The following is a 25,795-nucleotide window of genomic DNA, read 5'->3' on the forward strand; positions in this document are numbered from 1 at the left end:
AGCTCCATATATTACTCAGTTCTCGTCAAAATAAGTGTACTCTTGGTGTTTATTCATAAATATAAGATGCACTGATTACTCAGAAACTAACAGAGAATTCTAGCGATTCACTTGTACGTGCATTATGCTTTGTACGGAACAAATAAATGCCCTGGAGCCCAAAGTCTGTCCTTTCCCTGTGCTCTATTCAATTGAGGTTGTATTTTGAACACATTATTCTGGACCCACTACCAACTCTAGATTACTTGTGTAGGTTTGTGTGCAGGTGTGTGCGTGTCAGTGAAGGATAGAGTGGTCATGGTCCTTCCTGTGACCAGTAACATTGTGATAATTATAATTGACCTATTATTGTATTTCAAAATTATATGATAATATTTTGGGAATGAATCATGCTTGGCTAATTCTCTTTAACCTCCTTTGAACGGCTTAGTGAATGACAGATGCAGAATAAGGATGACCTCACAATGATCTCATTCCATTCTTCTAAATTTGCTGCCTCATGCTTACCAGCCACTGGGTATCATGCAAGATGCTGGAAGTACAGAGCTGCATGACACGCATGTTTATTCTTTTCAGTAACCAACCTGTTAACATGGCTTTTCTCCCCAAACTGTTCTTTCACAGATTGCCAGCCATCATCTAACAAATAAGGTGAGATTTTTATTATTATTCCTAAAGATGAGAAATCCCAACTAAGCTTCAACTTCTAGATGAACTTTTATTATATCTAAAAAATCAGATAAATAGATTCTACCCAGGGAAAATGGTCATTCTAAATTTTGTGCACTTTTTTTCTCTTCCATATCATACTTCCATATTAGAAGTTGTCATAGTTTAATTAAATGCTTTCTTTACATGTCCCATATCCTCCCCACAATTTTCATATCCAGAGGACATATTAAAAGAAAGATAAGTAACTTTTTATTTTTCCCCTATTACTTTCCAGCTATCTTTCTTACATGCATGACTGGATTTCATCTTCTGCCCACTCTTTGGGTGTGAGGGGTCATTATTCCTAATGCTTCAGATGAGGAATCTCAGACACAGAGAAATTACGTACTTTGCCCAAATAAGAACTGGCAAAGTCAAGATTCATACCTAGAACTTCTGAATTTAAAGGTTTCAGTTTTGTTTGTTTGTCTGTTTTCATTGTGGCATTCCTAAGACTGCAAAGTTCTTAACAGTTATTTGAAATTTATTATGAATAAATGTGGCAAGAATAGGAAACAGAAGCAAACAAACAAAAGCAATATGTTAAGAATAATTTAATACTTACATCAAGTAGCCAACCTTAACCATTGGATGTTCAGATCTTTTAAACATCTTTAAAGACATTCATGCATGTGTGTGCATGTTAAGAAACAGAAATTTCTGGCAAACATATCTCCATAGTTTTGTAGACTCTGAAGTTTTCAGAGTTCTGAGTGGTCACTGGCCTTGTTAATCATTCCTAATTTCCTTTGTCCATCAACTGATGCTAATAAACTTATCATATTTCAATCCCTATATTTTTTATTCACTTATCCAGTCTAGGCCTATTTTTACCTAGGTGCTTGGTCTACTGAGATTTATCTCCTGTAGTTAATTTTGGAAGTAATAATTAGTCTCTGTTACTCTAGACTTTTTCCCAGAGTATTTCACAGTTGGTGCTTAGGGTGTAACCATTGCTATAGACTCTAGAAGTCAGGGGCACAGTGAATGTTGGTTTGCCTTTGGGCACAGAAATTTCCTCAGTGGAGACCAGTGACCAGAGTAGCAAAAGCCTCTTCAAATTGCTCCACAAAATGTGTGCAGGGAATGGGGTTGGGGGTTAAGAAAGCTCACATGACTCCTTCGATGATACATGACCAAAGTGTTTCTGCATAGAAATATTGGAGTTAAATGAAGGTGCTGAGTTGAATTTGTCTACAAAAGAAAAGTCATTAACAATAAAGTTGGAATGCAAAATGTTATATTGATTCTTCAAAGTTCTGTTTAAGAATCTGATAAGTTCCCTGCTTAAATCATGCTAAATATTCTACTAAAAGTATACTTTTATTCTAATTTGAGTTTTATTTTGGGTTAGGAGGAAAAAAATAAGGTATGACTCCTTAAAAGTTTTGAATGCATAAAACATAAGGTTTTATTATCCCAAAGAGAGACATTCTATTATGCAAATATATTAATTCAGTTGCTGGTATGGAGACTAAATAGAAATAAGTTTAAATAAGGAATTTTATGTTAAGGGATTACTGGGTAAAATAATGAGCTATTTGATATTGCTTAGGTTGCATATAGGTTTAAAAAGATCTCTTTAATATATATTTGTTTGTACAAACCATGTCCTATGACTACAAATTCTTTCAATTGCTTTAGAAATAGGAATCATCATTCAGAGCTAAAGTAAGCAAACAGCACAAACACTGAATCTGGAAATGTGTTTGACATAATGTGCTTACTTTGAACCAAAATTGTCTGAGTCCGTTAATGTAGAATGACAGAATAAAACTTCACTAAGTTATTTTTTATTCATATGTGAATGCTGATTCCATTTCAAGTCTTAGGAAGATAAGAAAATTTGTGTGTGAGTACATGCATGTGTATATGTAAATATAGAGATATAAATATATATAATCTCTCTTACATGCATATATATTATAGTTCCACATATACACATGTAAAGTGAGGGGAGGGAGGGACAAATCGGTGACCAAAAAAACAAAATGAAGTTTTTTAACATTGGCCAATACATTTTTAATGAATATATTTTATGGAGGGATACCTTTTATGTTTTAATGTTTATTGTTTATTTTGAGGGAGAGAGACAGAGAAAAAGTGAGCATGAGTTGGGGAGGGACAGAGAGAGAGGGAGAGAGAGAATCCCAAGCAGGCTCTAAGCTAAGTGTGAAGCCCAACATGGGATTGATCTCATCAACCAAGAGATCATGATCTGAGCCAAAAACAAGAGTCAGATGTTTAACTGACTGAGACACCCAGGGACCCCTGTAAGAATACATTGAATTATTTTTGTTTTCTTCAAAATTTCAAGAAAATTTTAAATGTTGCAATATGGAACCGTGCAAGCAGAGATATTTTTCATGCCTTTTGGACCACTTGATATCTTTCCGCATCCTTCCTCATTTTGAAAAATCCCTCACATAAAAGTAATCCACTCCTCTCCAAATCAGAAGCCAGACATTCGGCTCCCATGTCCTCTCTGGCTCTTTGCACCTGCATGGGACATGAGCTCGACCAGCCAGCCTGTGCTTCGAGCAGTGAAGTCTCCAAAAGCAGTGACAGAAGCAGACAGCTTTGTCTGGGTCACAGCGGCCACGGTGCTGGCCATCACATGTAGGTGCTGGTGCTGGGGTGACAGCAGAAGGCAGGGCTCTAATGGGGTGGTCCTGTTTAGAGATTCTTATGAGGGCTTTATATACCTCTTGTAAATCCTTTTCCCAGGAACTAAGTAGGTTCTATTATTTGCTCCTAAGAACATCAAGTGTCAAGCTGCTCCATCCCCTGAGCTCTCTCTCCTACTTAAGGACTTCACTTAAGAACCTCTCCCTGCTCTCTGCCTCTCCATCAACCTTTCTCTTCTTTTCTGCATCTTCCTTGGCAGCACACATACACACATGCTATTTTTTTCTCCCAGTCTTAAAAACTCCCTTAAAACTTGTCTTCACCTGCTTCTGCATCACCTTTCTGGCCCCATCATCTCTCTCCATTTTTAGCAAGACTCCTACGAGTGTCATATATGCTCACGATTTCCAATATATCTCCTGCCATTCCCTCCCGAATCCACTTCAATCAGGCTTTTTCACCGAAACTCCTCTTTCCAAGTCTCCACTGACCTCACTGCCCCATCAGTGTCCTGACCTAATTGTTAAGCCCCTCGTGTCCCTCCCTTGCTCCACCGGCCTGCAGTTCGCAGTGAAACTGATGGCTCTCTCTTCCATGAACTCCTTCCTTCACTGCAGGACACCATATGCTCCTATTTTCCATTTTCTTCTCTGCTGCTTTTCTTCTTCTTTTGCTTCTAGACCTCTAAATTTGGGAGTGGCCCAGAGATCAGTCCTTGTATCTCTTTTCTTTTATAACTTCACTCACTTGGCCTTATGGCTTTTTTAAAAAAATATATTTATTTATTTTTGAGAGAGGGAGACAGATCATGAGCAAGGGAAGTTCAGAGGGAGAAAGACACACGGAATTGGAAACAGGCTCCAGCTCTGTGCTGACACAGAGCCTGATTAGGGGCTCAAACCCATTAACTGTGAGATCATGACCTGAGCCAAAGCCAGATGCTCAACCAACTGAGCCACCCAGATGCCCCTCTCATGGCTTTAAACACTAACTCATCCCTTTCCCTTGAACTCAGACTTGCATAGCCACCTGCCTATTCAACAAGTCCTCTGGGAGGCCTAATAGACATTTCCAGTATAATATGCACCAAATTGAACTTCTGATGTCCCCCCTCCTTGTAGTCCTACTCATCTCAGTTTTCCAATTACAATAGCAACTCAATTATTTTAGTTGCTTAGGTCAAAGTATTAGACTCATCTCTGATTCTTCTATTACCTCTATATATCTTATCCAATCCCTTAGGAAATGCAGTCACTCTATCTTCAGAATATGTCCAGGATCTGAGCAGTTCCAATTACTTCTACATTTATTTCTCTGACTTAAGTCATTATTACCTTTCATGGGTCTTATTATAGGAGTCTCCAAACTGATTCCCATTCTCAATTCTTGCCCATTTTTTATTGTCTATTGTCAACAGAACAGCACAATGTTTCTTTTTTTTTAAAAAAATTGTAATGTTTATTTTGAGGGAGAGAGAAAGGAATAGAGTGCGAGTGGAATGGGGCAGAAAGAGATGGAACACGGAATCTGAAGCAGCCTCCAGGTTCTGAGCTGTGAACACAGATCCTGATGCGGGGCTTGAACTCAAGAACTGTAAGATCATGACTCCAGCCAAAGGGACGCTTAGCCGATCGAGGCACCCAGGTGCCCCAGAGAAGCACAACGATTCTTAAATGTTAAGTGATAGCATATTCTCTCTCTGCTCAAATGTTTCCAAAGTCCAAGTCCTTGCAATGGTCCATTTGCCTGAATGTCTTCTGGCCACATTACTTTTCTCCCCTCCCCTCCAGGTGATCTCTTCTCAGTCACTCAAGTCATTCCAGATTACCTCCTTTCATGTTGCTAGAACAATGCAGACACACTTTCATCTCAGGTACTCTAACTTCTGGTTTCTTTGACTTCCTATGTCTTCCCCAAATGGTCCCATGTATGCCAACTCACTTCCTTAATGCTTTTACTTAAAGTCTTCCTTTTCAACGAATCTTCTGGCCACCCTAACCAAAATAGAAGCCTTTTTTGTATCTATTACTTTATTAGTTAGGGCTTATCATAATCCAATATATCATTGTCTCTATCCATTAGCACATGGCTGCATAAGTTAAGACTTTTCTTTTTTAAAAAGTATTAATTTATATTCAAGTTAGTTAACGTACAGTGTAGTATTGATTTCAGGAGTAGAACCCAGTGATTCATGACTTACATATCATACCCAGTACTCATCCCAACAAGTGTCATCCTTAATACCCACCTCCTATTTAGGCTTATCCCCACTCCCCTCTCCTCCAGCAACCCTGAGTTTGTTCTCTATACTTAACAGCCTCATATGATTTGCCTCCCTTTCTATTTTTATCTTAATTTTCCTTGCCTTACTTTATGTTCATCTGTTTTGTTTCTTAAATTCCACATGAGTGATATCTCTGCTTTGTATTTACATTTCTTTGACTGACTTATTGTGTGTAGCCAAATACACTCTAGTTCTATCCATGTTGTTGCAAATGGCAAGATTTTATTTTTTATTGCCGAGTAATATTCCATTATACATATATACACATACTACATCTTCTTTACTTTATACATTCATCAGTCTATGGACATTTGGGCTCTTTCTATAATTCAGCTATTATTGATAATGTTGCTATAAAAATTAGAGAGCACATGTCCCTTCAAATTAGCATTCTTGTATCCTTTGAATAAACACCTAATAGTGCAATTGCTGAGTTGTGGGGTAGTTCTATTTTTAATCTTTTTAGGAGCCTCCATACTGTTTTCCAGAGTGCCTACACCAGTTTACACTCCACCAACAGTACAAAAGTGTTCCCTTTTCTCTACACTCTTACCAACATCTGTTGTTTCCTGAGTTCTTCATTTTAGTCATTTTGACAGGCGTGAGGTGGTATCTCATTGTGGTTTTGATCTGTATTTCTATGATGATGAGTGATGTTGAGCATCTTTTTATTTGTCTGTTAGCCATCTGGATGTCTTCTTTGGGAAAGTGTCTATTCATATCTCTTGCCCAAGGAATAAGAATTTTCTTATGATTGATACATAATAGATTCATAAGATGACCAATTCCTCCAACTTTGCTTAGGACTTGTTGGCAACTAAAAGGTGTATATCCCAGGAGACTTCTGAGTTCCAGGGAAACTGACAGTTATTCACACCAGCTCAATAAAAACTTGTCAAATGGAAGAATGAGAACAGAGGTTTGAGAATGCACTCTACTTAAATATTAAATCTTTAGGGTTTACCTTAAAATTTTATGGACCATGAAGCCATCCTGAAATGAATGGGTATAACCACATGGAATGATACAAGGAAAAGTTCAGGTATTTTCTCAATCATCACCAAGTGCACATAAGACGTATCCCTAAATAGGTAACACTATTATAGGACATAAGTCCTAACTGTAATCCTATTATAAGGGGTAATTTCTTATAAGATGCTTATCCTTTTGACTGGCAGCAAATTATAAAAATATGGAATACAACTATAAAACATACACAGTGGTGAGATTCAACCACCTCCTTACTGACAGGAAATGATTATCGTAAGTAACTAACAACAGAATATTGACTTAGCTGACCTAAATTGCGCTTTAAATTAATATATGTGGGTTTCAGCCATTAGCTAAAATCCATCCTTTAGACATGAATCATTGTGGGATACATAAGTAAGCTCATGTGATTATTGTAAGCTCATATAATTACTATAGTATTAGATACTAGTTAATGTTTTATAATAGCATAAATATGATTGTTTTCTATATTTATGATTAAACTTAATGAGATATTAATACCAGTTTAAATATGAATATTACAGACTTTTAAAAAAGGAAATTAAACTTCTAATTTTTTAATGTTTATTTATTTTTGAGAGAGAGACAGAGTATAAGTGGAGGAGGGCAGAGAGGGAAATACAGAACTTGAAGAAGGCTCCAGGCTCTGTGCTATCAGCACAAAGCCTGATGTGGGGCTCAAACTCACTAACTGTGAGATCATGACCTGAAGTGAAGTAGGATGCTTAACTGACTGAGCCACCTAGGTGCACCCACCTTTAAAAATTTTTTTTTAATGTTGGAACTTAAACTTTTAAACATAAACATCCCTCTCCTTCTGAAAGGAAGGAAGAAAGGAAGGAAGGAAGAAAGAAAGCAAGAAAGCAAGCAAGCAAGCATAAAGAAACAAGAGTTAAGGGCTACTTTTACAAAGACTGACTTCATAGAGTGTGATTTCCTGGAATACTCCTTTGGAAAGTGGCTATCTCTGAGTTCAGCTGTGAAGTGGTGGATATGTAGATTCGTATGTTGTTCAGTTGTATCCGGCCTTTGATAATGCCAGGTAGAGACTGATGCTTTATCAGCCATAATTGGAATAAGATAGAAATGCGATGCAGGTTTTGACATGTGGCAGTCCCCCTAGGAGCAAAGCTGCTATTTCCTTTCATCATGCATTTTAAATATACAACACAAGGCAGTTTCCCTTACTAGAGTCAGGTGTCTGGCCCTGTTAGATCTCTGTAAGCCATCTCAGATTTCAGTGGAAAACCTGACTGCTTGTCTTTAAGCAGCACCCCCAGTAAAGTCTGTTCCAGAAGGCTTGTGGGTGCAATCTTGGTCATGTATTTTTGTTTGTTTGACTGCTAATATGATGAATTAGTCACTTGGTTCAGCACCTACCATGACTTTCCAGATGTGAGTCAAAAGGTCAAAGATGAATGGCTCATTCTGGGGGTGGGGAGTACTTGCTGGGGGTGGCATAGCCAGTCTTCTTTAAGGATTGGTATGACTGACCATTGACCGGTCATGGGAACTAGCTTTTCAAAATGCAAGGACCTTGAAATCTGAAGGGACTAGACTCCTCAAGATAGCAGTACATAGCTATGATTGATGGCCTCATTGAGGTTGCCTAGGAGGAGACAGACTTCTACCAAAGAAGTGGCTGAAATGTTCCCCTTTATAAATATTTTTCTGAAAAAGATAATGAGCAGAGTGCTCCTTGACCAAATACCTTTTATGCAAAGCACTTTGGATGTTCTTATTTGAACAAGACTGACAAATAAGCCACTTTTATATCCCTCGTGTGGTGATTGTGTGAGTCTGAGAAAACACAGTGTCGTTCAGATTCTAGGAGTACCAGATGATTGCAAACCATGGGGAAGATGTCCTAAAGGAGACAGGCCGTGTGAAGCTGTCAGTGGAGAGATAAGCCCTGAGGTCCCTGTAACTTCCAAGTAATCCTCCCTATTGTCCTGCTGGAGTCTTCTCCTCGCCGCTCTGCCAGCTCAATATTGAGGAAGAGGATGAGCCCTACAGATTGCATTCCCTAGGGGCCCTTGCTTGCAGGTTTCTATTTGGGTTCATCCCATGAAAAACACCAGCAAGACGTAAGAGTGGCAGGCGAGACAAAGGAGGATTTTACCTTCCTTGTTCCCTTTCTACATGAAAATTACATTTTTGGCAGTAGCTATAGCTTTACATGACTGCAGCTTACAGTGTCCTCTTCTCATTAGACTCTGGTAATTCTATTCCCTTCCATTATCCCTTCCACTTTGGGGTAGGGATTACTTCCCTTCTGTCACTAATCTTTTGGTGTCTACCATCTTTTGTTTGTTCTCTTAATGCTACCCACACCTCTGTAAAGTAGGCTTTCATTAATGTTTCTATTTTTTTGTGTATGGAAAAATGAAAGAAAATATTTTTCTGCTGTTTCTTTTTAATCCATTTTAATCTTGACCCTCACATATAAGGCTAAAAGGAGTGTACCATAGGGATTTTTCCCAGTCATAGGAATTAGTTTGGTTAGTGTAGAATTACAGTGCCTAAAAACCAAAAAGACCAAAACAGATGGATTACGAGAAAGTTAGGAGTTAATAGAGATGGTAATCATTTTTGCTTAAATTTCAAGGACAAGAATAACTTCATGAAAATTTAGAAAGGGTAGCACAAATAAAAATCATTATCTAGTATAGTTTTCAGTCACAGTGGGTACTCAACACATGTTAAATAATGTCCTCTGATGAGCAAAGTGAAATTTTACTCAAGTTCAAATAGATGCATTGTTTTGGGAATAAGTGAACAAGATGACAAGAAACTGGTCAACATGTAAATTGATCTGAAAGTGAAATTGCCCACAGTCGTCAAATATTCAGAACAGAATAGCAAAGCCAACATTATGCTGGAAGATGGCACTGGTAGAAATTGTCACCATCAAAGATCAGGAAAAATGCAAAGCTACAAAACTACAGGACGGTAAGTTTAATGTTGACCATTGCTTTTAGGAAATCTAATGGACCAATAATGCATTACTTTCTGAGAGCCCAGTAAGCGCCAAATAAAAGGGCATTAAATATTCGCATTAGAGTCTATGAAATATGCTTTCACATGATACTTGCCGTTTGCTTCTGTCATAGGTTCATCCAAAGTTATTAAATTTTAAAATTGCACTAGGACTTTTTATATGTAGTGCATTTATAGCCTCTGATTTATATAGCACTTTTCCTCCATAGAACCATTATATCCTCATTCTCCAATTCAATTGTGCTTATGGTTAAATATAGCAAGCAATATATGTGTGCGCATTAAATATATATATAATGTTATATACATTTTTCTTGATTCTTTATATAATGTATTTCTTGAAATTTTGCAGTGGGTCTGAATGCAATTGCAAAACAACTTGCGATATGGAAAGGTATTTGCATCCACAGGAAGATGGCATGCCTCAAAACTGTCTCCCAACAGCAATCGTTCTGAAGCAGGCAGCCTAATCAGTATGAAGTCTCATTCTGTGTGCACTTAGGTTACATAAAATCAACTATACATGCTTTCCAAAGAAGCACAGAGGAAAAATAAATAAAAACTTAAATTGTGCAAGCCGTTCTGTCTGCGGTCCCTCTCTTGGAGTGAGATGGAGTTTCCTCACCACTCTTACAGGGAGAGAATCTTAACTGGGCGGATAGGGCTCTAGTGTTTAAAGATGCAGACTCTGTTTTAAACACATACCCTAATCTTAATCCATCTAACACAGCTGATGAGAAACCAATGAAACAATGGTCCAATCCAAACCTAAAGGAAAATTGTTCCGTTGGAGTCACTAATCTGAAAGCCTGTACAGTCGTCTCCACTAAGAATTGCTAAGAGATTTTCCAAGAGTAATTTCATCAATATCTGATGATTGCCTTGGCATTGACTTTAGACACCCACTATGTAATACAGGGCCACTGCGCTCTATCCAGTACAAAATCTCTGTGACATTCTTGTGGTTACTACAACCATTGAGTTCAGGTTCCCAGTCGCAGGGCACCACACTGAGGGGGAGATGTAGGCAGTGGAATATAGGCCCCTAGGAATAAAACTCCTGGAGACAGGGAGTCACAACCCGTGTTGGAGAGAATCCTGTAGAGATGTTGCCCTGAGGTTAATGTGCTGTAAATAAGATGGTTCTGTGAGCCTGTATGAGGATGGTGGTCAGGTGATTGTGAGGGTGAGTACTCATGCCCCTACTTTATTAAAATAAGAGGTTGTAAGGATATGGAAGATGCACCCTACCATTTGGAAACTAACCTAACTTGCACCAACTATGAAGTATGGCATTTCAATACATGCCCATATAACTGATTAGGGAAAAATATCAAGAATCAAACCGTCAAGCTTCCCCCACTGCTCTAGAAGGAAAGCATGCCTATTCCTGCTCTACATGATTTTCACATAACCATGATCTAAATCTTTTTATGTGTCTCTCTTTAATTCTATTTTTGAATTTGAGATTTTACTATAGGTATCCTCTTCTTACTCCACCCCTCTGTGCTTTTGTGATGTGTGTGTGTGTGTGTGTGTGTGTGTGTATAAAGTAGAGATAACTTATTAGTTTTTATAAGTACAGTCTTACCAGTTGATAGGCTACTGCATCAAGAAAAGCCATATCTGAATTCAATAGAGAAAACTGTGTTTCACCCAGAGAGACCTGACTTTGAGCTGGATACAGTGACTGGATGGAACTTTGGGCAGAGGAGCTAAGGTGCAAAAGGAAACTCAATGATCAGAAGGACACCCTGTCACAAAGGCTGTTGTTATTTCATCAAAAGTCTTTTGGTGGTCTCCCTTGGTATATGGTGGGGACCAGGTCACAGGTTTTAACAGAGGGATGTACATGGAGGGGATGCAAGCCACTTCCTGAGCTCATTGTTAAAAACATTATGTTATAATCTTATAGTCCTTTCTCAACTGAAGTAATTTTTTAAAGCAACATATTCCAGACTGTAGAGTTACAAGATGGACACTACCACCAAAACTACATTTGACAATGGTGTGAACAAAAATACAGAATTTTGTGTTATTTTATTGATGTTATGGCATTTGATCTTAGAAAGACCTAACATTGCTTACTTTTATCTAACCCTAATTTTAATTCATATCCTGATTAACTCATTTCAAGAGGGTTTTGAATTAAATGTTTTTGACACCTGTGCTGTTAAAATCATCTGAAAAAAGTGCCAAATATAAACAGAAGGACACAGTCTCAGAATAAATAACTAGAGTGGAAATCCTATGCTGTTGACGTCACTGAATGTTTTATTCACAGTTATAATGTGTGGCCTATAGTAGGTACTCAATCAATACCTGTGTTTAAAAAGAGATCTCATCTTCCCTTTTTCCGCCATCACTGGAGCTGCAGAGCGGCCACCGTGAAGTTCAATCCGTTTGTGACTTCTGACCGGAGCAAGAACCACAAAAGGCACTTCAATGCCCCTTCCCACATTCGCAGGAAGGTTATGTTATCCCCTGTTTCCAAAGAGCTGCGGCAGAAGTACAATGTTTGATCTATGCCCATCCAGAAGGACGACGAAGTACAGGTCGTGCGGGGACACTACAAAGGTCGGCAAATTGGCAAAGTAGTCCAGGTCTACAGGAAGAAATACGTCATCTACACTGAATGGGTACAGCGAGAGAAGGCAAACGGCACCACCGTCCACGTGGGCATCCACCCCAGCAAGGTGGTTATCACTAGACTAAAACTGGACAAAGACGCAAAAAGATCCTCGAACGCAAAGCCAAATCTTGCCAAGTAGGAAAGGAAAAGGGCAAATACAAGAAAGAAACACTGGAGAAAATGCAGGAATAAAGTTATCTTACATATGACATGAAATAAAAACTGTTAAAATGAAAAAAAAAGAGAGAGAGAAGGTCTCAATTCTTCCATCCATGCTTTACACAACTTTCAGGTGACAGGCAAGTAGAATTTGACAAGTAGTATTTGAGTTAATGTACCTATTCATTTATGAAACAGGCTGGAAAGTATTTAGTATTACAATTTAATAATGTATGAAGTTTTCTTAAAGATTGAGTTGCTTATAAGTCACTGAAAGTTAGCTTTCTCACTAACAACCAACCTAGTTATTTCTCATTTGTCTATCATGTAAGTGATATTCTTCTATGAAAGCACCATTTTTCTTCGTCCCTTCCTCCCTTCCTTCCTTCCTTCCTTCCATTCTCTTTCTTTGTCTCTCTCTTTCTTTCCCTCTCCCTCTCTTCCTCCCTCTTTCTTTCCTTCTTTCCTTCCTTCCTTTCTTCCTTCCTTCCTTCCTTTCTTCCTTCCTTCCTTTCTTCTTTCCTTCCTTCCTTTCTTCTTTCCTTCCTTCCTTCTTTCTTCCCGTGATTTCACTTGCAAAAAATTAGTATGTATGGAATGGAAGAGATGAAACAATTGATATATTCTTTCTTTGGATGATTTGTTATTCTGATTCACAGCTTGGGAAACTGAGAAAATCTCTTTCCCACTACCACCCATCACTTCTTTTGTCATTTTTTCAAAATCGCTAAATTTCCAGTAATAGCTAAAAATTGAGGGAAAAAAGTGCAGTAGAAGTTTCATTTTTAGGGAACAAATATTTAATATATTTTGCTTTCTGTTAGCTACTTCATTTGAGTAAAAAAAATCACGATGATCACTTTATGATATGGTTATGTGTTATTGCATTGCATAGTCTACATTAATAGTCATATCTACAATTATTAAATTGATTCTTCCTGAGAAGTCTCTTTTTGCATAAGCATATCAAAATCTTAGGCATATTTGTGCTGTTGCCAATTCTGAACAGCTATGGTGCACAAGTGTATATGAACTATCTGTATAAATTAAAAACTATTTGTTTTATCAGTACATACGGCCATACTACTTTTGTTATCAGTACTGTGCAAGTACATGGGAGAGACAAAGAGATTTGAGGATACCTACTCCTCAAAACCTACTTAAATTTTTTTTCTCCATAAATTTAGGTGACTGAAACACATTTAGGCTTCAGTCAGCCTCCCCCATGACTACTAACCACACATATACAGAATCTGGAAGTCAAATACTTTTTCTAACTCTTCTATCTTTTTTTTTTCAAATTATAGAGTTGTGCTCTTGTTGGGGCTCTTGTTTGTTCCACAGCTGTTTCTATCTGAGTTTCATCTGTCTCAGAATGAGCTTGATATATTGCATCGTTGGGTATGATTATGTTTAAGGCCAAAGGAGTTTGTTAATATATCATGAATAAAATCATATCTGTAAGAAAAGGGAAGGGATACAAGACAATTTTGTCTTTCAAAAACTTGAAGTGTCCCTTTTTCTACCTTCCCAAACTCCAAAAGCCTTTATTAGTTCCCAGTATGAAGCATGCTGTCCCAACAGCAACAGGAAGACACTTTCATGGAAACCAGGACCCTTTTGATAGCCCCCATCATCAAATAGCAAAAACTAAAAGGTGAACAATGTACTCAAATTGTCCCTGTCTTTTCCTTCTCTCCCTCTCTCTCTCTCTCTCTCTCTCTTAACTAAACAGAAGGCTGCTGTTTGTCAAGTATATGTTACAACGATTGGAAATAAGAAAAAGGACAAGAGCAAATATTTTTCACTGTTTTATCAACTCCCCAGGTTATTGTTATTAAGAGAAGAAAGAATGCCAAGATGAAAGGACATTACTCTTATAGGGAAAAAAAAATCAATGACATCTCTCTTGAAAGAAATATTCCCAACCAGGAATGACTTAAAAATATGTACATTACTATAGTAAACAAGGCAAAGCAACAATAAAAAGTATAATGGTGGTGGAATTGGAAAGATCATCTCTTAGGCAGAAAAAGACATAGGAAATGCTATATTAATATATTGATCTCATTATCATGGAAAATGCCTCTTGTCTTTGAACTTGTTGCCAGTTGGTAACTGATATGGGTTGGCATATAAGAAAGAGGCTTTGAATTCCAGTTCTAATTTCATAATGTAACAGCTTAGGAAGAGTGCACCGGTAATTTGTTTTCATGGGCAAAATGGGAATAATGATAATGCTTTCTCACATTATTTTTGTAAGACTTGAACTCGTTGACAGTAATATGTTTGCATATTTGTAGACTTTAATTAGCTTATATTCACATACATCATTTCAGTTGTAAAACTCTTAATGATAACAAGCTTTTCCATTCAAATAAACAGACTGGAGAAGAGTAATAATCTTGGCAGTTCCTAATTTCAGATCTTTCTAATATGCTCATTGTCTAATATCAAAAGCACTTTTGAAAAGTGAAATATTCAGCCTCATCTTTAAGCTCAATATTTATAAGTAATAAAAATGACATTGGACTCCTTGAATTTTTTTAAAATGACCCTATAGATCCCTCCAAGAAGGAAAAGAGCCAGCATATGAAAAATGAGAAGGAGGATGGAGGAAGAGGGAAAATCTTGGATCATATTAATTCATGGATCCAAGAAAAATACATGGATTCTGTTCTATTTTCCAGAACACTCAGTGTTTTGTTTATTGGATGATGGCAGTGGAGTTTCCATTTTGAGCTATTTTCACCCAGGCTCTCAGCACTTTCCTTCTTTTTGTCATATCAACAACCTGACTCTGTAATGTGCTCATGTTGTATATGAATATGTGCTGGAGGGACAATTCACTGGAGTGAAACCTTAAAAGCCAGTCTATTTAAGGCACTACTTTCAAAAACATTTAATGAGAAAAAATTCTTAAACGAGAAATAAACAGGGGTGCCTGCATGGTTCAGTTAGTTGAGCATCCAACTTCAGCCTAGATCATGATCTCCTGATTCCCAAGTTCGAGCCCCACATTGAGGTCTGGGCTGACAGCTCAGAGCCTGATGCCTGCTTCTGATTCTTTGTCTCCCAATCTCTCTCTCCGCCCCTCCCCCAATCATGCTCTGTCTCTCTCTCAAAGATAAACATGAATGTTTTTTAAAAAAGAGAAATAAACAGCTGAATTTAACTATGTGAATATAACCAAAGAAATATTTTGAAATGAGCTCTTCTCCAGAAAAGGTTTATTCTCTTTATTCCACCTGTAGTCTTGATCCTGTGTTAGATTATTTGGAAAGAGAAAGTCCAGTCAGGGCCAAGGAAATGCATAGAGTTCCTCATTTTTATTATTACTATTATTCTTTTTCTTCTTTGACTCTAGGCACCATACTGTGCCTATTAGTGATTTCATGAAAGAAAAGCCATCCCGAGAAACAAAATTTTCTAAAAACAGAATTCAATTTCTTTTTATTCTTTCAACATACAAGAGCTATTAAATCTACCTACTGACATCAGAACCTTTATACAGCCTAGAATCAGCTGTCTCATCATTACTGCCTGTCTGCTTTCTTATTCTCCTGCACCAAGGAGGTCTGAATAATAGTTTTAAACTCCTTTTTACCTTTCTAACTTCAAGAAGACAAATATCTCTCAGGTCTTACATAATTTTATTATTTCTTGTATGTGAATAAAGTTGTCACTTGTAAAGGGAAGGAAAGACAAATCCACTTTCTTTGTTATAATGAAAAAATATACAAAGAAAATACCTCTTAACTTTAGTTCTGTCTCTTGTTTAATTAGGAACAGGTTGTGATTTAGAGATGGCATATAAAATGTATAATTTCATTAATAGTAAGAACAGTAATAGTGAGGGAGAAAATGTCTACAAGTATCCTAGATAGAAAAATTATAATATGTATGTAAGTAACAAGGAAATGAAGCAAATGAAGCAACCAGGAAACAGAGATAAAGCCATAATAAATAGATTTGTTAATCAATTGATTGATTCACTAATCCATCAAAGCTTATCAAGGACCTACTATATATAATGTGTATTTTGTTGCATAACCCTTTAACAGGCAAGTGGTCTAATAGGGGAGGGAGAAAAGTCTATATTTGAAAAATGTATAGTTTGCTTAAATAAGTCATTCATTCCTTCATTACAGATATATTTCCTGAACTCTCTATAATATGTATCACATACATGAGGCAAGAGAGCACTGGATTTTATAGGGATTGTCAGTGGCACACAGAGATTGTATTGAAAGCAGTGAATATGGGAAGAAAAATCAGTTAGAGGCCAAGAGTACCAACAGTGACTCCAATTTGTGTAGGCCCTGATATTTATATAAGGAGGGATACCATTTAAAAAAAATAAAAATTCATGTCCATAAGTAAATATTTCAAATTTGAAAAGAAATCACAGCAAATTACAATTTTAATTGACATATTATACACACATATAAAATTTATTAAAAAGTTACATTCTATTTACAGAAATTAACTTCTGTAATACTTTTTTTCTTTCATCTGACTACATTTTCTTTGAATGACTCTTCATGTGATATTTCCCTACAGAGAACAGAAGAAAAATGCTCTAGTCTTTCACCTAGCATGATTAAAATTTGATTTGTTTCTTTTTAAATTAATGATTCAGAAAAGTTACTTTATGCCTAATAACTCATTATCAGTAATGTCATGAAAATATTTTAGGTTTCATGTAAAATTTGATGAAATCTCTATCAAATTTCTTTCATATATAAGTTCTAAGATTTCCTAGCATTTCAAGTTTTCTTGTGCAGTGGCTCAAGTTAAATGCTATATAAATTATTGTGACTCATTAATCTGTTGGTCCTTGATGTCTCTGTTATCCTCGTCTATTTTATGTTTTGTGTTATCTTCATTAATTTCTGTATTTTATGTTAATCTTCATCTAGCTAGGTTCAAAAATGCCCATAAACAAATCAAATGAAGCAACTTAAGAGAGTGACGGAGGAATTGAAGGAGAAAGATACAGTGTTTTAAACAAGTTATAGACCACACAGCTTACTTTTGCAGACTTTACAAAAATACATGACCACAATGCCATACTCCTTCTCAGAGACTTAACAAGGAGCCCACGAATGCAAGAGGCTTCATTTTATGAAAAGCAGCCTCTGGTTTAGAACTTTCACAGTCATTCAAGATAAATCCATGTGTGAGTGTTGGGGGGGGGTTGGTAAGTTTATTTATTTATTTGAGAGAGAGAAAATGAGAGAGAGACAGAGAGCACTAGAGCATGAGCAAGGGAGGGGCATAAGGATAAGGAGAGAGAATCCTAAGCAGTCTTCACACCATTAATGCAGAGTCTGACATGATCTCACAAACTGTGAGATCAGGATCTGAGTTGAAATCAAGAGTTGGATATTTAACCAACTGAGCCACCCAGGCGCCCCATGAAATCCATGGGAATTTAAACTACCACAATTTCAGAGTTGATAGAGATTTGACAAATATGAAGGGGGCAAAATCTGTAATTAATTAAATAATGGATATGAGTGTTTCCTTTTACACACAGTGATATCTGATCTTTTTCTTACTTATCACCAACTTACAAAATTATAGGTCGATGTATAGCTGTAGCTGGTAAATACAAAGGCTGTGGGTTTTTGGACCTCAATGAAGCTAGAGAGGGGTAATTACTATCTAAGCAAGCCCTGGAGCCATAAACTAAACAGGAAAGTCAGGCTATTGTCACAATCTTGGGCACCATATCTCCAACCCCTTGGAAGGGAAATACGGTTTCCCATTTTAAATTTCTACTAAATTAATATATAGATCTTATACTATAGTAAATGGTAATCACAGTTATAAAAGCTATAGTCTACTGGGTACAATAAATATGTAAATATGTAAATATAATCCAATGGGATAAAGAGGTTTCTTGAGGCTGAGGAGTTAGTTCTCAATCCTTTTATGGAACATCTGGAAAGGAAGCACAGAGGAGGTGAAATTTGGTGAAATCACAAAATACCCCAAGTATTTGCCTGTAGAGTGAAGGCAGAGAAAATATGAGAGAAAATGAAAATGAATTATTAAACAAGTTTCATCGGATGCCAAAAAGGATATGCTACCCAATAAAAATTACTGGTGATTTCTATTTCTCACAACACTACAAATTAGATGCTTTGCAGTGAAGCACTAAAATATTGGTAATATTTACAATACAGATTTAAATCCATTACTCTCCTGGCAGAAGAGGTGGTGGCCACAAACAAAGTGAAAGCAAGAAGACCCAAGGTGACAGAGGCCTTGATACTCTGCAAGTTGATGTGTACCTCCCCAAAACCACTTTTGAAAACCATTGAAATAATTCCTACTAAATTTTAAGGTGTACTTTCTCTATGTTTTAGCATTTCTGCTCCAAGTTACTCTGTTTCATTGATTTCAAAGCAGATTCTGCTTCACAGTTTCATATTTCTGAAATAAAATGTATTCTTACAATCGATGAGAAAGCAATGTGATATAAGTTAATTGGAATCTTTTTCTTTCTTGTGCAAAACAGTAGTCTATATCTTACTATTGGTGGCATCTTAGACTTGATGTAACAGGATGTATATACCCTAGAAAAACTCATGTATGTGTGTATTTGGCAATACACATTGAGGTCTTCATTAAAGTATAAACCTAGAAATGAGATGGCAGAAGTGGATATCCCATGGTGTGGACTTTGCCCACCTACGGTGCCTGTGGTAGGAGCAGTAAGGCAGCCCTATGGAGCCTGGCAGAGACAGAACCACAGCCTGTGGTAAAAGCACCTGTGTGAAGCCAAGAAGCAGGAGCTGCCCATGGAGAAACCTGAGGTGGTGAAGATGCTCCTGCAGGTCTTCATCACCCTACCCAAGAGGATGGGCAGCATGGTGGCAAGAACTTCAATCAGGTGGAAATCAAGCCTTTGAGTGTTGGCCACCATACGGCTTAGTCTCCATCACCTACAAACCCTGAAGGACAGCTACCCTAGTCCAGGAACCACTCTTTCCTCTTGTTTTATTCCCTTCAAGTAGCCTATTTGGCAAGTAAAGGCAGACGCCTCATCTTCCTCCTCCCCCAGATTGCCCATCAGTGGCAGAAAGAATGAACACATTATGGTATATATAATGTAGCAGATGTGAATGTGCTGTAGTTACACACATCAGTTTGAATAAATTCAAAATATCTATTGTTCAAAAGAAGCAGGTCTCAGCAGAATACACATGGAATAATTTATTAAATGAATTAAATCATTAAACTCAAAGGAAACATACATGGATGATAGCCCCATAAACAAAAACCAAAATTATGATCAAAAGACAGAGGAATGGCACAGAGTACTTCTGAGTTTCTGGTAATTATCCATTTCTGAAGCTAGGTGGTAGACAGATCTGTACATTTTATTATATTCAAAAAAGCATATATGATTAATATATTATTTTCTACATATGGCATACTTCACATTAAAATACTTAAGATATTTAAAAATGATATTAACTTAAAAATTTGGCCTTAGCCTTTCAGCAATTTCACAGGTCAAGAGGAACAAGAAGCCTAGTGTGAAATCCCCCAATAAGAAGTGAAATACTCTGGTATCCTTGGCAATTCAGAACACACACTCATATCTGGGTCAGATAATGCACTGAAGGCTATTAGTGATTTTGTAATATCATCGAAGTGTTTATTAATTACCAAGCCCTTTTGAAAATGAAAACACTGAGATATACCATTATTATGGTAGATGGCTCAGTTTTCTTTCTTTTTTTAAGTTTGTTTATCTATTTTGAGGAAGGGGGAAGGGGCAGAGAGAGAGAGAATCTCAAGCAGGCTCCATGCTATAAGCGTAGATCCTGATGCAGGGCTTGAACTCACAAACCATTAGGTCATGACCTGAGCCGAAGTCAGATGCTTAACTGACTATGCCACCCAGTGCCCCAGTTTTTTTTTTTATTAATTAGTGGCAGAACTGGAATGAAATGTACTTCCCAACCACAAAGTTTCCACAATAAACATGGTTAAGAGACCTGAAAAGATATTGGTAGATTTGTATATAGGATATAAAACATTGTGCACTTGGGAAGTTGTAGGTGGTTGAAGTAGAAGCCATTGTCTATCATATTCTGTTTTCAAACAGCATCAATTATTTTATTATCACCTCCATTTTTTTCTGCATTATGCAGTGATTATAAATAAAATACATGCAATTGAAATTCAGTCATTCATTCAACACTTGAGTTCCTGCTCTAATCCCAAGAGTGTAATGTATAGAAAGGTAAATCCTCTTTAAATAAAATACCAGCTCTGGCCAACCAATAGAGAAAACATGTACTTCAGTTCTGTTTAGATATGAGAAAGAGTGATAATTACCAGGAGAATAAAAGCCTTACATTTTTAATAACTGTTTCCAAAGGCCAATACTTGCTTTTACCAGGCTTCTAAGAATGGGTAGGATGAGATCTACACCTTAAGGAATAATAAGAAAAATAAAGGGTAGAAAGATATGCAGACATGGACACACAAACAAGCAGCCTGTCTGGCTCACCTATATTAAGGGAAGTCATTTTATTTCTGGGGAGTCACACAGAAGGTAATGGTGAGTAAATTATGCATTAAGAGTTAGCACTCCATGTAAATGGGAGGAGAAAAGCCAATGAGATGAGATGAAAACTGGTGTGGATGAGAATAAAAATATAGATCAAGCAAAGAATAAGAAACAAAATAATCAAATCAATGTAGGACAAAACAAAATAGCAACAAAAACAAGAGCTTTTGTAAGAGTTTTGACTCTATATTATTGGGACCAATTCCAAAATTTTCATGGGGCCAATGGAGTATATATATTCTTTACAGTGCATAGTAAGATTGTCAATTGTTCATTGCTGTGAAAAGAGTTATTGAAAAAGGGTAAGGTAGTGTGGATCCTCCGTACTCCCGCCCTTCCCATCCTCTACTCTTCTCTTTGATAAAGAGCGTCTAGGCAAATAATATATACAATGAAATGGGATCCTTCCCAGTGTTATTTGATTTATTTTTTGCTATTTGGTTTTTAATGGCAACTGTGATATTAAAAGGCTAATATTTCTAGAGCTGGTTTCAGTAATTTAATAATGCCAATTAATCTCCCCTTGAGGTATTCTTCAGCTGAATAAATAAGTGTCTCTAAATTTAGATCCATCTCTAAAAGTGATTTAACAATTAATTTATATTGGATCCTAAGTTAACACCAGAGCAGCAGATTCCCTTCCTATCATGATGCTATCAAATTCTTCAAAGAAAAGACTTTCCCTTTTGAAATGTGGTAAGTAAAGCATTTTCACCCATTTGGTACAACTTATAATTGCTCTGGGAATCTCTTTTTTTCTTCCCCAGTGATAGACTCAGGACCATAACAACTCACAGCACCTGTATTACCCTGTTGAAATTAAAAGTGTGAAGTCTCCTTCCCTGAATCCCAGGGGTTTTGTAAGTATTAATGAGAGCCAGAATCTCTTTGGACATAAACTTATAATTACACAGCTTATTGTTATGATGGTGATTGTGAAGACTATTTACTGACACTTTCAAAAGACGCTTATGGGATTTCAGGGCTAATTTAATTTGACCTTCACTTTATTGTATCATCAACCAGCATTTGACCCTTCTTTATGGAGAGTCCATTGGCATTCCAGCACACTCGTTATGAGTAAGGATTATGAAAATGAGGGGTTTAAAATGTAGATACAAAAATGCAGATAGCAGGAATGCAAAATGATTCAGTCACTGTGGAAAACCATTTGGCAATTAAACATAGTTTCTATGTTTCTATATGACCCAGTAGTTCCACTTCTAGGTATAGACACAGAGAAAAAAACAAAACAAAACAAAACACCATGTCCACATAAAAATAATCGCTTAGTCCAGGTGAGGAAATAATTAACAAAATGTAGCATATCCATTCAATGGGCTGATATTTGGCGATAAAAAGGAATAAAATACTGACACATTACAATGCATGCCCATGAAAAGTAATTCTAAGCGACAGGTATCATTCATAGGTGGATACATATTGTATGATTCCATTTTAATGATGTGTCCAGGAAGGTCAAGTAGGGAGAGACAGCAAGTAGGTTCATGGTTGGCTGGGGCTAGGGGTGGGGGCAGTGACTGCCCATAGGTATATTTCCTTTCAGGAGACGATGAAAATATTCTAAAATTAGATTTTAGTGGTGCTGGCACACTCTAGGAATAAACTAAAACCCACACATGCTACACTTTACATGGGTAAATTTTATGGTATATGAATTACATCTCAAATTTAAACATTTTGAAGATTTTTACTGCTCTACTAAAGTATAATTGGTATATAAAAGATTACACATATTTAATGTGTACAATTGAGTGAGTTTTGACATATGCGAATACCCATGAAAGGACCACCACAATCAAGGTGATAAACACAACCATCACCCTCTTTGTCTTATTTTTGCCCCTTTGTCTTATTTTTGTTTTGGTTTTGGTAATAGGAACACATAATATGAAATCTACCATTTAGCAAAAGTGTTTAGTGTGCAATACAGTATTAGTAACTATCAGCACTGGGTTGTATAGCACATCTCTGGAACTTACACATTTTGTCTAACTTAAACTTTATACCCATTGAAAACAACTCCCCACTTCCCACTTCCCTCCACCCCCCAGTCACCACCAGCTCGCTCTTTGATTTATGAGCCTATTTTAAGTACCTCTTGTAAGTGCAATCATGCACCATTTGTCTTTCTGTGACTGGCTTCATTTATCAAAATGTCCTCAGGATTCATCCATGCTGTCACATATGGTGGGATCACCTTCTTTTTAAAGACTGAATACTATTCCATTATAAATACTATATTTTCTTGTGTCATTTATGGTGGTCTGAACGTTTGTATTCTCCAAAATTCATAGATCTAAATTCTACCCTTGAAATATACTGATTAGAAAAGATGGGGACTTTGAGGGCCCCTGCTTAATTAATGAGGGTAGAGTCCTCATGAATGTTAACATCTCACATATCAGAAAGTGGTTCTCTTTTACAGTCGTTCTGTTTTGTCTACTGCATAACAGACACCTACTCAAAGGCTAGCAAACTGAGTGAAAGGTGATTTCTTTCCATTCAGAACATGACAGGTTTTATCCAATGGCTTATACCAATGCTAGCTTCTGAGGGATTATGTTTTATTACTATCAGATAATGGAGTTTCTTTTCTGTGTCTTTCCTTCTGACCCCAACTTCCTCTGAGTTTTATTGCTGACCAACAGCAGTCTCTATAGTTTTAAAACTAGTATGCTGTGAGTCAGCACAGCTTTGTGTCCTTGCCACAGAGAGTTCCAGGAAATTCAGTTTTCTCAAGGTCTTTATTGACCCATCCCTATCTTTCAGAATAACAATAAAATAAAATTGAGTGCAGGGCCATAGGTTTTGAAGACACAAACAGAAAAACCTTCTGATTTTTCTTCTTGGATTTTGGAGGCAAAATTGGATATGGGAAGAAATAACCGTAATCTTCTGGGGGCACGACTAATAAAATAACTTCTTATTACAGGAGCACAGGAGTTGACCCTTGTGCAAGATGGGGAGGACCTGCAATGTTTGGAAACACCTTTTTTCTTTTTTTCTCAAACTATTTTTTATTATTAGCTACTGTTTAAATCATATAAAACCTAGTTGCATAAATTTTTACCTAGTATCATCAAACTTGGAATAGCTAACTGGCATCAACAGTCTCTTTGCTCCCCTCCTTTACCCCCACCCCAGAAAATCTTCTATCTAAAGTACTGCCTTGTGATGTGCAAACTTCCTTACGAGAAGGGAAACCATTGATGCTAGGTTTGTCCATATGATTTTCTTTGGATAATTCAATGAGAAGAAAGTGACATCTGCCTGAAACTTTAAGAGCCAAATCATGATTCTACCATTTCTATCTTTTCCTCTGACACAATAACCATGGATTAAAAGGGCTAAGTTGCTATTTCTAGGGAAGAGAGTCAGAACCTAACCAACATTCTCTACTCCCAGGGCTGAAAGTCCTTCAAACATCTGCACAAAAGGGCTTCAGAATCACTTTGCCCTAGTGACTGTTGCATGCCTCTGATTATTCCCCTTTCTGAGTAGGAATGTTCCTTGTGCTTACTCTGCCTTTTATGTGCCATGCTGCATGGTGTTTGTGGGGAGGGAACCTTTACAGTTCATCAATTTCTGCATCAACTGAAGATGTATCTGCATCTTATGTACAAAGTACCACAAGTGTCTGGACTTTGAGCTTAATACTGTGACTAGATGAGATCTTTGTGATGTTTTCCTTCAAGAATAAATGAGTATATTTTATATCCAAGAGGGAAGGAATCTCTATGACAAAAAATGGTGGATTGTGGTAGATTGTATTATTATTATTATAATTAGTATTTCCAATTTCGATCATCCCTGTGAAAGGTTAATTAACATGCCCTCCTCTAATCCCATGTGAATTGCAGCATCTCTTTGTAAAACAGTTATATTCCTGACCATGCGCATAAGCTTAGCCATAAGCTTTGGTTAGTGCAATATGAATGGAAGTGAGAGGGGTCACTCCTCAGCAGAGTTTAAGATCACAAGGATCTGTTTGTGCTCACTCTCTCTCCCTCTCTCTCCCTCCCTTTCACTAAGAGTGGCGAATTCAGGCAAGGGCTTCTTCCTCAGCCTAGGTCTCTAAGTGAAGACAATATGGAGTCAGGCACAAGAGCATAAAGAACATATAACAGCACTGATACATAAACCTTTATATTGTCCATCACTAAAGCCTGGGGGTTGTTTTTCATTGCAACATAACCCAGAGAAAGCTGAATAATACACCCATTAAAATATAAAGTGGAATTTATAGTATAAAAGGCCCATAGATTAAACTTTGGTTAAAGACAATGTGTTGAAGATGGGGAAGAATTTCTCTAATCGAGTTTGTCAGCATTGAAGACGGATTGAGAACTGACTCTTGATGTTGGTCATCTCCCAGCATCTCAGCACAAGACAGCGCAGACACTCTCAGAGAAAGTAAGGAGAGAGCCCTTTGACTTCTCATTTGTCACCTTCCATCCTGCTTTGTTTTCCCATTGGGTGTGGGGACTAAACAAGCCAGAAGATTGCAAGTTCTCTTCTTAACTTACTGAACTTTGTTCTAACCCACCTAGTGTTATAGTCACCCATATGCCCTTCTGCTTCTCCATCCAGCTCGTTCTGCCAAAGTCTCCACACAGACAGACAGACAGACACACAGACAGGCACACACAGACACACACACATGCATGCACACAGACACACAGATGGACACACATGCACACAGACAGACATAAAGGCAGACACAAACACACACCACAGACAGACACACAGA

The 25,795-nt window shown here is 37.2% G+C and overlaps 1 long non-coding RNA gene and 1 pseudogene across 1 annotated transcript; both read left to right on the plus strand.

Moving 5' to 3' along the window:
• Positions 1-507: 507 nt before the first annotated feature.
• On the plus strand, positions 508-10,212 carry LOC115300875. Its single transcript, XR_003912898.1, has 2 exons — positions 508-651; positions 9,987-10,212. It is a non-coding gene; the product is annotated as an uncharacterized LOC115300875 (long non-coding RNA).
• A 585-nt stretch (positions 10,213-10,797) lies between these two features.
• Positions 10,798-12,470, plus strand: LOC115302161 (annotated as a pseudogene).
• The last annotated feature ends 13,325 nt before the right edge of the window (positions 12,471-25,795 follow it).

The sequence above is a fragment of the Suricata suricatta genome, chromosome 9 (genome assembly GCF_006229205.1).
Source record: "Suricata suricatta isolate VVHF042 chromosome 9, meerkat_22Aug2017_6uvM2_HiC, whole genome shotgun sequence".
NCBI classification, from domain to species: Eukaryota; Metazoa; Chordata; class Mammalia; order Carnivora; family Herpestidae; genus Suricata; species Suricata suricatta.